Here is an 11,724-nt window from a genome sequence, read left to right on the forward strand (position 1 = left end):
CGAGGATCCCCATCTACATATTACTAATTTCTTAGAAATATGTGATACCTTTCAGATCAATGGAGCATCAAATGATGCCATCCGCCTTCGAATGTTTCCTTTCTCGCTAAAAGACCGAGTAAAAGCTTGGCTCAACGCCCTCCCAGCTGGATCGGTAAACACCTGGGATGAACTAGCCCAAAAATTTCTATATAAGTATTTCCCTCCCGCTAAAACGGCTAAATTAATGACTGAAATTAATACATATTCACAAGAGGACGGGGAATCCTTATATGAAACTTGGGAAAGGTTCAAGGAACTATTGCGAAAGTGTCCACATCATGGCCTTGCAATATGGCAACAAGTATCCACTTTCTATAATGGGTTGTTGCCACACACAAGGCAGACACTTGACTCTAGCTCCGGGGGACTTTTAGGTAATCGCCGCCCACATGAAATATATAACCAAATTGAGGAAATTGCTCAAACCAATTTTCAGTGGCACACACCCCGAGGCAATAAATCTATTGCCCCGGGCGCTCACAAGGTTGATGAAAGCACTTCTTTACAAGCCCAAATCAAGGCTCTTTCTTCAAAGATAAAAAAATTGGAAATGACAAAAACAGTCTCGGTTATGGCTTGTGAAGGGTGTGGTGGGCCACATGAAAATTGGAGTTGTATGAAAGAAACAGACGATCAGCAAGAGTCGGTAAGCTACATTGACAATAGACCTAGGCCGCCGGGTCCACCAACAGGCACTTACAACCAAGGATGGCGAAACCACCCTAACCGTGGTTGGAGAGAGCCCGGCAATAGTAGTAACCAACAAACCCAACGAACAAACTTTCAACAACCAAGAAATGAGTCACAAAATTTCACTCAACAACAAGGTGGGCGAGAAAGGCTTGAAGATACTGTATCTCGCCTCATCTCCGACACTGAAAAGAAAAACTCGAAAAGGTTTCTACAATTAGAATCAAATTTTAGAAATCAACAAGCTAGTATTCAAAACATAGAAAAACAATTAAATCAACTAGCTCAAAATTTTTCCGAGAGACCACAAGGTGCTTTACCAAGCAATACCGAAACAAACCCAAAAGCGCAAGTTCAACTCATCACGTTGTGAAACCGCACCGTGGGGCCTGCGGAAGCGCCACCGCCAACAGAAGAGACTATACCCCCGCCTCTGCAGGAGAAGAACTCCCCTCCATCATCAGAGCCTACCAAGGCTCCTCGAGTTCCGTACCCCGGTAGGTTAATTCATCAAAAGACCAATGAGCAATTCGCAAAATTCGAAAGTCTATTAAAACAATTGCATGTCAATATTCCTTTTATTGATGTCTTAACCCAAATGCCCAAATACTCTAAGTTCATGAGGGACTTCCTCACTCATAAAAAGAAAATTGAAACTTTGCAATTAGTTCACTTAGGCGAAGAATGCTCTGCCCTCGTACTCAACAAACTTCCCCAAAAGAAAATCGACCCTGGAAGCTTCACGATTCCCTGCTCAATCGGGGACTCCCCCGTTCGTAATGCACTAGCCGACCTTGAGGCTAGCATTAACCTCATGCCCTCATCAATGTTTAAAAGACTCGGCCTAGGAACAACGAGTCCTACAAAAATGAGCATACAGCTTGCTGATCGATCCGTCAAATTCCCGCAAGGTGTCATCGAAAATGTCCTAGTAAAGGTAAACAAATTCGTCTATCCGGCCGATTTTGTCATACTCGATATGGAAGAAGACACCGAGGTCCCCCTCATACTAGGGAGACCATTTCTCGCCACCGCACAAGCAGTGGTAGATATGAATGACGGAACGCTCACCTTAAGGTACGGGGATGATGAAGTAAAATTCGGGGTTGGGAAGAGAATAAAGGACGACGACCCGGTCAACTACATGAAGGTTATTGATTCGAGTTTGGATGCTGCTCTCCGACGGTGCAACATGGGATGCCAAACATCCCACTCAGAAAATATATAACCTCACATTGGGTCTAGCCAAGGACCCTTATAAACGTGGCTCACCACGGAGGCATTCCGCGGAACTATCTTTAGTTTAGTTTAACCTTTTAGTTTTAATTTGCAGAAATAAAACACACTCATGGTGGTAAGGGATGAAAAGGGGAACGAGAAAAATGACCCCATGCACAAGAACAAGGCAACCCGACATCAATTTCTCCATTACAGAAGGTTCAACACGGGCCGTGTCCAACCAACACGGCCCCGTGCTAAACCCCCTGCAGAAAAATGCCCAGTTCAGGTAACTGGACACGGGCCGTGTTCACCAAACACGCCCCCGTGCCCACGCTTCTGTTTCTTTTCTTTAATTTTTGTTACTGGCACTCGAACACGGGGCCGTGTCCGGTCCCCACAGGGCCGTGTCCAGACTGCCAGTAACATAAATCTTTGCTTTTAACACCATATTACACATCTAATCAACCTAAAAAATTATTTTTGGGACACATTGAGGACAATGTGTAATTTAAGTGTGGGGGGATGCTAAAACCTTGAAATTTTGCAAGTCCTAATAACAAGCCTTACACAAAACTCTATTGGAAATGCTAAACACCCCAAATTTTTTGTGAAAATTTTTTATTTTTTTTTACTTGTCTAAAGTTTAAGTTAGGAATCCTAAGATTAATAAGGTTATATTTTTACAAATTTACAACCGAGAGCGTCGTGATAGAAAGAACCAACATAAGAAAATTATGAAACGGCATGACAAGCTTAGTTAAAATTTGATTATATATACTTGATCACATAGAAAAACCCATTCCCACAAAAAGTGAGTTTTGAGCCTTTATTGAGCATACAAATTTACATCTTTAGACTAAGTGCTCATTTTTCGTTTCTTGTGTGAATAGCCGGTTGGTTCTTACGACTCTAGAACTTGCCATGACGATTCATTCCCGGTCCTTACCTACTTAAACCTAAGTAAGTAAATGATGGAGGCACTAGGACTAACCCTTTTTCTTTCTACACCATTATTTTTCATTTTTTTACCACCTACCCAAAATCCCCCTAGTTAACCCCTTTGAGCCTAAACCTTTCATTTCTTTACCCTAAAACCCTTTTACCCACCAAAAAAAAAAACCCTTTTTATTTCTACCCTTTATTTTAGTAACAAGCTCGGTTTTCGTGTGACTGAAAAAAAAATGATGAATGAAGTTAGAAATAAACAAACAAAGCTCTTAAAACAAAAGCTTGTTTGGAGAAATACTTCAAAATAAAAAGTCACTAAAACAAATTATTTTACGAAAACCGACGCTTTTTACGCTTTTCGCCCTTTTCTACTAACCCATTCACCCACCTTTATCCCAAGCCTTTACCCAAAAAGTCCTCTTGATATTTACAAAGGTAACAAGTTAAAAAGGAGGAGGATTGATTGCTTGGCAAGCCTATGGTAGGAATAAGTTCCATGCCGCTCTCGAGTGATTCACTAAAAAATACACCTTCGGCCGAGTGTGAGTGATTTCTCCCGTGAGGTATGTGAACTTGTATATAAATGGAATTTTAAAAGGGCATGTTATGCCCAAATAAGTAATTTTTCCTATAAAACGTTCTAAACAAATCATAACGAATAGGATTGTAAATAAATAAAAATAAAACCCAAAAAGATCTTGGATTCCCAACACTCTATGACAAGCCAAAACCTTCTCTTCTACCCATTCCATTTGGGAGTGTAAGCCACATATTAAAGAGTTTTGCTTGAGGACAAGCAAAAGTTCAAGTGTGGGGGTATTTGATGTGTGTAAAATGCAACATATAAATTACATCAAATGAGGCATAAAACTAACCCTTTTTAAGTACTAATGTTGGAAAAAGAGTGTTTTTGTCTTCCTTTTGTATTTTCAGGATTAAATGAGCTCAAATTCACAAAAGAAGCAAAAAGACAGCTAAATCTAACATAAATACAAGAAAAGGAACAAAAGTGGATTGCCCGACCCCTCGACAGCATCCTCCCAAGCAAAATAGAGAAGGCAGAAGACTGAACACGCCCCGTGCTCAGCCAGCACGGGGTCGTGCCCAAGAAGCAGCAGAAAAGACAAACCTATAGAAGCTTCTATTGCCCACCACGGGGCCGTGTCCAGTGAACACGGGGGCGTGGCGAAAGTACAGCAGGCGCACTAATTGTAATTGCGAATTACAAACAGGCACGGGGGCGTGTCCAGCGGACACGGGGCCGTGCACAGCCTTCTGTTCAGCCTATAAATAGGGGTGCTTGGTTTCATTGCAACTCATCCCTTGGCACACCACCTCTCTCACACTTCATCCACCACCCACCACCATAACACCATCATCCACCACCATCATCCATTGTCCATCATAGAGTGTGTGAGTCATCTCGGGATCCAAGATTGATCGTAAGAGTTCTTGACAATCAAGGCCATGTTTGCCGAAGTCTCTTACATCACTTGGTGAAGACAAGTGTTTAGTATAATACTTTTTATTTTTAATCTTTTGCACTTTTTATTTGGTTTTGTATTAATGACTTTAATAACTAGTTGCTTATGTTGAAGGTGATCTTTCCTTATCGTTTGTCCGTGGTGTCTTGGCATTATTTTACTGTCTATATAAAATAAAAGATTTTCACCATTCATATCTCCACGGTCTATATGGAGGTATGTTGGCTACCTGGTCGGGGGTTAAGGGAACGGTTTGGTAAGGGTCTTGCCCTTGTTCAGCGTTTAGAGGTCCTGCAAGGGACCTGGGTCAAATTTAGTAGGATCTCCTTCAATGCTCATAGGTATTGGATGGCGGGGATCCAAACTCTTTGACCCCCTCATAAGTTTACTACTATTAATACTATAACCCTGCTATTTAGGACTGTATCCCTGCTGACTCAGACTACTTAGTCGAGGGTAACGTCACCACCGAAAGCGGGGCCTACCATAATTTGCATTAATAACTTAATTCATTATCTTCCAATAATCCAACCCTTTAGGATTGTATCCTTGCTGACTCAAACTACTGGGTTGAGGGTAACGTCGCCTTCAAAAGAGGGGCCTACTACAATAACTAAGATAATCTCTTAAACAAGTGCAAAAGTGCGAAAATAATCAAAGGTTATACTAATACACGAGTCGGATCCAAGTGATTCATCTTGTCTATCTGTTTTTATTTTATTTTTATTTTTCAGCATTTAGTTAGTTTTTATTTTCTTAGTTTAAAAATCTTTTCTAACATTTTGATTTGATTAGACGTTGAGGATAAACCGGTACTAAAAGCTCTTGTGTCCTTGGACGACCTCGGTATCTTACCAACACTATACTACGTCCACGATGGGTGCACTTGCCCATATGTGTGTTTAGTGTTAGTAAATATCGTGTTTTATAAATTTAAAACTTGACTAAAAGTGTAAAAAAGGCTTAAAATATACATCTAAATTATATACACGCTAACACGCATCACCAGTCTGAGTTGAGTATATCGTTACCCATCAATTGCTGTGTTGAAACACATAAAGAATTGCACGAGCGTGTTTGTTCCACTAGAATTTGTTTTAAACAGGGAATTCGAACTCTCACACCTCGAGGTGGTTTTCATTAGACAACACATTTGCACGTCCCTAAAATAGCACGGAACCCACTGATCCCTAATCTCATACATCTCGTTCAGCCAATTATTTTCTTTCAAGTGTAACCCTTCCATAAGCAAATTCCATCGTTCTTCAAATTCTTCAGGTGTGATAAACAAATTCCACACCAGCTTATGTATAGCAGCTCTCAAGTCTATATTTTCTAATACATCACCTGCAATCTGAATATAAAAAATCACAAACATGAATGAATGACATGAAAGTTGTCACACCCCCAAAATCCACCTGCGGAACACCACCGCTTGGGGGCGTGACTGACCAGGATCCAGCCACCAATTATACTGAGCAATTAAATTAGTAACATAAGTAATACTCACCAACCGCAAGGTTGGCAAATATCATAATCAAAGTTCAAAAGTATTAAGTTTAAGTAATAGTTCAGGTAAGTAGCGGAAGCATAGACCAACTAGTTTAAAACAAGTTTCTTAGTTCAAGTTTGTTAAGAACCCAACATACGGGTTAGACGACCACTACACATCCGCAAGCTGCAAGCTCCTGTATCACTGGGTACCTGCAAAGCATGCAGTATGGTATCAACATAATGTTGAGCGAGTTCACTAGTTGTTCAGTTTTAGTTTTTGAAAACGTAGGTTGTTTAGATAAAGCATTTATAATCACGTTGTGGGGAGCTACCCCATCTGTAAGCTCACTAAACTGTAGATACCGAAACTGTTGACGGAAACTTGTGGTACCCCGAGTCAATGTCTATCATCATTGACCAAGATGCAAGGTCTACTAGTTCACGCCCGATCTCCCCCGGTCACGGTGTGAGGTTGTCAAACCTAATAGCGCTATCAACTAATAACCCGTTCGCCCCCGGCAATTAATCGGTACTGTAAGCAGGGACTTAAGGTGATAGAGTTTCGTTTAGCTTGGCTAGTTGTGATTTATAAATAATATCCAAACGTATCTCCCCCGGAGATAGTAAATACCCATTCGGATTTCCCCCGGAAATAATAGTTCAAAAGTATTTTCCCAAAGTTGGCAGTTGTCCGTGTCCCACCCTGGGACGCATGCTTTTAGTGTGTGAACTCACCTTGGGTTGCTCGGCAGATTAGGTTACTTGTCAAACACGCTGGTCACCACGTCCTAACATGGTTACCAGTATAGGTCAGGTTTGGGTACAGAGAATGTCACATATATTTTACACATAATCTAACACATAGCATGCATACAGTTACATGTAGAGTTATTGGGCCTGTTCTACTATTGGATCAGTCAACAGTATCAATTAACACATAGTTCAGTTAAACAGGCAGCCCAAACAATTCACATTGTGGCCCAATAACTAAAGTGAGCAACCCAGTCGAGACAAGGTGGTCTCGACTCGAGGACATGCGGTCTCGAGTCGCAACCAGGGGGTCTCGACTTGTAATGTTTGGTCTCGAGTGGTGCAGGCATGACTCGTAACCCCGGAGATCTCGAGTCCCATCTCGAGTTGTCACGATGTGGTCTCGAGTCGAGACCTTGAGGGTCTCGAGTCCCTGAAGTCCGTTTTGAAGTTGCTTGGCCCAGGTCTCGAGTCGCAACCGTTGCGGTATCGAGTTGTGGTTCCATGGTCTCGAGTCGCAACCGTTGATCTCGAGTCGTTTACCTGCTGATTCTGATGCATCTGCCCGAATTGTACTATGCAACAGAATTTTGATTTCCTGAGGTTATGTACTATCCAATGATATCACACAAACATGTTTCCTTGTCTAGAACTTAACCAAAACAGATCAAAACTAGCATTTTCAAATGTTTACAACACATTCATATCATATTCATGTTGTTCATCATTAGGGTTTTCATCCTAAACAAACATACTCATTTAATACCGATTTATGCTAGCATAATACACCTAGTTCAATGTACTATCGATCACCATCATTCACACACACCCAACCGAGAACATGATAGCACCATATTCAAGCATTTTTCTACTTACTCATGTGTCAAGTTAGCATGACCATTAATAAACCACTTTATCTAGAAACCAAGCATCTACATCATAGATGAACATCAATCTTCTTATAATTCATGATTTTTACTCACCAAATCAATCAAGGTCATGTAAAAGAGGTTAAGCATATATTTCATTCATCAAGCACACAAGGCATCTAACACACATATAACACCTAGTACACATTAGAACACTAACCGGTTATGAAAAGGCACCGAATCAAGGAAGAAAGTGAGAAGTGAAGTGTCCGAGTGATGATGATGAGCTTGACCGAGGCTCCTTGTTGCCGCCGATTGGATCCGAGAGTGAGAGAGAGAGAGATGAGCTTGCTTGTTGTGGTTTAAGTGAGAGAGAGTGAAGGAGTGTGTGTGTGGGAGAATGATGGAAGTGAGGGAGAGTTGGCTTGGACACGGATTTTATACCCGGTTTGGGTGGTGCACCCTACAAGGGTTTCGAGTGGGCTCAAAGGGGGTTTGCATCCCAACCGGCCCAACTGTTTCCTGTTCACTCGAGACCGGGTGGTCTCGAGTCGGGTTCGTTGGTCTCGGTTCACTATTATAACCGTATATATATATATATATATATATATATATATATATATATATATATATATATATATATATATATATATATATATATATATATATATATATGTATTACATGCACAAAGTTTAATACAAAGATCACATAGCACACCCATCTAATTTGCAAATTTCCATTTATTAATATATACACACACCGTGCTAATACAAGAAGGTTGTTCGGGAAAACCCGAAGTGTCACATTATCCCCAAGTTTTAAGAACTTTCGTCCCGAAAGTTAAGGCAGCCACTGTCAAGCTAGTACGTGTGCGAGTGTTTCAACGGGGTGTCACATCATCCCCCCGTTAGTTTGGAATTTCGTCCCGAAATTCGGTTGTAGCTTCAGTGCTGGGGGTTTCGTTTGGGAACAACTGGGGATACTTGCACTTCATCTGGTCTTCCCGCTCCCAGGTAAACTCTGGGCCACGTCGCGAGTTCCAACGAACTCGCACGAGAGGTATCTGGCTACGTTTGAGGGTTTTAATTTCTCGATCCGTGATCTCAATCGGTTCTCAGTAAAGTGTAGCTGTTCATCAATAGTGAGTTCCTTGAAGGGAATTATGAGTGTTTCATCTGACAGACACTTCTTCAGATTAGACACGTGGAAAACATTGTGCACCGCACTCAGCTCTTCAGGCCGATTCAATCTATACGCAACCTTACCGATTTTCTCGGTAATTTCGAATGGTCCAACATATTGCGGATTCAGCTTGCCCCGTTTACCAAAACGAACCACACTGTTGGGATTGAACCCTAACAGAGGAACAGATAATGTAAAGCCAAAACCGGATCCCATCAGTGGACTCCTAATAAGCAGCAGTTTACTCTAATCTCTCCCCTTGATAGTGGTTATCTAACAGCTGATAAATGTTAAGTGCTGCTCAACTACAACAACTGATAAACCGAACTCTGATGATTACCTAACAACTGCTGAAGACAAACTCTGTTGCTCTATCTACTGCTGTTTCCTAAGTGCTGCTGAAGATTCAAGCACTGCCCTCTCAAAGACTGATCACCTTTGAAGAAAGCATTGAAGACTCAACATCTGTGCTAAGGCTACAACAGTGGAACGTAAAGCAGTAGTTTTCCTTATGTCTTGTATGTTAGTGAATATCAGATGTTACATAACAGTAGTTTGTATAGGACAGTATTTGTAGTTTGTTAGGTCGTTAGATGTCACTATCATGGTGACGTCAGCTGAAGTATATCAGTAGTTTGGTTTGCCTATAAGTATGACAGTACTCTGTACTGTTACACTTGATCGTTTTGAGTGAGTTCCTCTCCTCAATTCATCCTTTCATCTTGTGCAACCAACTCTGGTGTATCAGGCTGAGGGGGAGTTTAGATTGTAAGCTTTTACTGTAATCATTTGCTTTGTATTTCAATCATTTGACTCAATGAAAAGCAATTGTTTATCAATCTATACTTTCCTTTGTTTGTGTTTACTTTGTTTGCAACTCATTTTCCGCTGCACTTATTAGTTTTATGCAAACAAACACGAATCATGACAGCCTCAGATCCCAACAATTGGTATCAGAGCTTGGACAGTCAAATTCGATCTAACAATCAATTTGACATAACAGTTCAGCTCAAAATTCATTGATACTAAGGCTGGTTGCATTCAGTTGAAAAACAGAGTAATGAGCAAATCATGATCAAAATGGTTATTCAAAAACTCTGTAAATCAACCAAGATGTCATATAACACACAAATCTCACACAACAAATGTTTTCATACATATGTCACTTATAGTTTTCAGATTTGCAAAATATCTGATAAATTATGGGATCGTTAAATGTTTCAAAATGAATTACAATTGTTGTTTCGATATTTGTCATGTTTTTTTAACACTAAAGTATGTACCTCAGATCAGCAAAACTTGTGTTCATCTAAAACACCTGCATACTGCTGATATCGAAAAGAGGGAGAAAAACTTTAGTCAAAATCTCTCATGTGTTCAAAGGCATGTTGAGTGCCTACAAAAGGACCAAATCAACCTTGTCTAACACATATTGAGAAAAATAAAATGTCAAAACAGTCCTAATCATAAGTAATGTGAAATCTGAACTAAAACATGTTCAAACATGGGCAGATTTCTTAAAACATTGCTTCAAAGTGATTATGGACAAGGTATGTTCAAAATAAAATCTCCTAGTGAGTATTTCTGAACATATGAATAATAAGGGTAAAAAGGGAAAAGGGAAATAAAAATCTCAAAGTGTGACTATCTCAAAACTTTTGAAATCCAAAGAAAGAGTATTAGCATAAAACACTTGTGAGGTTAGAATTAGATCTTCAGTGGTCATCATACAACTGTGTGCATTCATCAATACAGAAATTGTTCTAGTAACAATGGCATATCCAGTGATTGTGCGTAAAAGAAATTTACAATCAATTGACAAGAAAATGACCCAAATAATGGTCAGAATAACTTGAGAATAATTTGATCATTTACTTGAAAAGAGTGTCAGATCCTTTTGATTAGGTCCAAAACATCCTTTAATTTTTTTAAGGTGTTTTCCTTTTAATAAAACCATATGCATTTTAATTTCTATAAAATGTATTTTGAACTTTTACTCATTTTTAATAGTGAAAGTTCATCTCTGGTCAGGATGTAATCTCCTTATTTTTTTGTGTGAAATTACTATCCTTAAAACTGGTCAAAAGGAAATGACTCACACATCAAGGTCATGTTGAGCTCAAGTTTAGTTTGTCACAGATCAGAATTTGATTGTAAATTCATTTTTGAACTACTAAGACACTCATGTTCTAGTAATTGGACATAAAATGAGTTGTTCTAAGTAGAGCAAGACTTCATCATCTGGGATGCTAAACCACTGTCTGAAATAATAGACAGATGGCAAAACCTTGAACAAAATTTCTGAAAATGACTGCTGACAACTTAATCTTGATATAATACATCTAAAATGTATTTTGTTAAGGATAGCATTTTTGGTGCTCAACAGATGATAGATAAGATATTGTGTTTCCACAAAGACAAAAATCAATATCTACATCTAAACCAACAGATGCTAAAATTATTTGTCAAAAGTCAAAACACTGCTACACAAACAGTTGTTAAACATATGATCTTCATTTTTATCCACTGCTGTATCTAAAATGCTGTTGTGCCTTAACATCTGCTCTCTAAAGTCTGTCCACTGCTAAAGTGTCAACCTCTGTTCTTCAAGAACACTGATGCTCAAAATCATTGTTTCTTCCACTGCTTCACTTGGATTACCCAAACCAGCTGATACACCAGCAGTTACAAAAACTGCTGCAAGTAGCCAAACAGCTGCCATCTCATCAACACACACACCTCCAACACACACCACCTCACCACACACCATCACAACTACTGTTCCACCACCACTTGTGTCTACAACACAAAAATCCTCATCAAAACCAAAAACCACCAAACCACCATCATCCAAAGTCACACCACCACTGCCTCCTGCCATAAAGCAGAAGACAGCAGATGTTACAACATCTGCTGTAGTGACAACAGTGATTGAAGCACCAGTTGTTTCAACCACTGTTAGTCAATCACAATCCACTGCCATCCAATCTCAAACCACTGATCCACCCAAAACATCATCAGCCTCTTCTTCAAAAAGGAGAAG

General features: G+C 39.9%; 1 non-coding gene across 1 annotated transcript; it reads right to left on the reverse strand.

Annotated features, from left to right (window-relative positions):
• Window positions 1–220: 220 nt before the first annotated feature.
• Window positions 221–327, reverse strand: LOC118479945. The gene has a single exon (XR_004861587.1). It is a non-coding gene; the product is annotated as a small nucleolar RNA R71 (small nucleolar RNA).
• Window positions 328–11,724: the final 11,397 nt, after the last annotated feature.

This window comes from Helianthus annuus, chromosome 6, assembly GCF_002127325.2.
Source record: "Helianthus annuus cultivar XRQ/B chromosome 6, HanXRQr2.0-SUNRISE, whole genome shotgun sequence".
Classification (NCBI taxonomy): Eukaryota; Viridiplantae; Streptophyta; class Magnoliopsida; order Asterales; family Asteraceae; genus Helianthus; species Helianthus annuus.